At 60.6% G+C, this 1324-nt stretch overlaps 1 non-coding gene across 1 annotated transcript; it reads left to right on the forward strand.

Annotated features, from left to right (window-relative positions):
• Positions 1 to 456: 456 nt before the first annotated feature.
• LOC138581505 (5.8S ribosomal RNA) lies at positions 457 to 607 on the forward strand. The gene has a single exon (XR_011304591.1). It is a non-coding gene; the product is annotated as a 5.8S ribosomal RNA (ribosomal RNA).
• The last annotated feature ends 717 nt before the right edge of the window (positions 608 to 1324 follow it).

Raw genomic sequence — 1324 nt, forward strand, 5'->3', positions numbered from 1 at the left:
GTGTGTGAGCAATGGCCAGGCCCGCTGGCACAGTGGGTGACCTTCCCTCTTGCCCAGGTACCTGGAGCTGGGCCCTATGCAGCCGGGCTGGGGTTTGAAGACTCTAGTGGTCCCAACCGACCCCCTGTCTGTGCTGTCTCTGGCCTGCCTCGTTGTCCATCTCCCAGCCCCCCCTCCCAAAAGGGAAGGGTCGGGGAAGGATGAGTGGATCGGGCCGTGTGGGCAGGTGGCAGAGCGGCCTACCTCCATCCCCCTGGGAAGCGCTGTGCTGCTGCAGCTGGCGGTCAGGCTGAGCACCTGGATTATTATTATTATTATTATTTTTTTAAAACCACCATGGTTTCGGCCGAGCTAGACGGGGAGCTGGGCTGTCCTGCCACAGCCAGCGCTGCCTCCCCCAACCTCTCCTGCACCGGCAGGGTCAGGCCGACGTCTAGGACAAAAAAAGTTGCCTGTGGCTCTTGGCGGTGGATCACTCGACTCGTGCATCGATGAAGAACGCAGCTAGCTGCAAGAATTAGTGTGAATTGCAGGACACATTGATCAACACGTCGAACGCACCATGTGGCCCTGGGTTTTTCCCGGGACTACGCCTGTCTGAGGGTCGCTTGTACATGAATCGCCCCGGTGTTCACTCCCAGGGTCGTGGCTGGGGCTGTCGCAGGGACCCCATTCCATTCATCCCCCTAAGATCAGACCCCGATCAGCACCGTCGCTGGATCCTTGGATCTGGCACGCAAGCTCATTGCCGACGCGTCCTGGCTTCCCCAGTTTCCCCTCCTCATGCTGGTTTCGGGAGGGCCGGGTGGCCGACGCGCCCTGGATGTGGTGGCAGCGGCAGCAGGCTTTAAAAAAGCCTGGCGCACCTTCACCCCACCCCGGGGCACCTGGCCGTGCTGTGTGTGTGGCTGTCTTTGGTGTCCCACGGCTGCCGGCGCAGGATGACCATGGAGCGCGGACCTCGTGACCATGTGGGCTTCGGTCACAGATTGGGACAGAATACACTCGCCTGCGCCAAGGGCTGGGGCAACCCCCCGTACGGGCCCGAGGCCAGCTGCCCTGAGCTTTGTGCTCCCCGACCACAGCCTCAGATCAGACGTGGTAACCTGCTGAATTTAAGCATATTACTAAGCAGAGGAAAAGAACTGACCAAGATTCCCTCAGTAAAGGCCAGTGAAAAGGGAAGAGCCCAGCGCCGAATCCCCATTCAGCAGCAGGCGTGGGAAATGTGGCGTACAGAAGACCGACTCCCCGGCATCGCTCAGGGGACTCAAGTCCTTCTGATCGAGTCCCCCACGCGGATGGCGTTAGGCCGATAGCGGCC

The sequence above is a fragment of the Ambystoma mexicanum genome, chromosome 3p (assembly GCF_040938575.1).
Source record: "Ambystoma mexicanum isolate Mex_15411 chromosome 3p, UKY_AmexF1_1, whole genome shotgun sequence".
NCBI lineage: Eukaryota > Metazoa > Chordata > Amphibia > Caudata > Ambystomatidae > Ambystoma > Ambystoma mexicanum.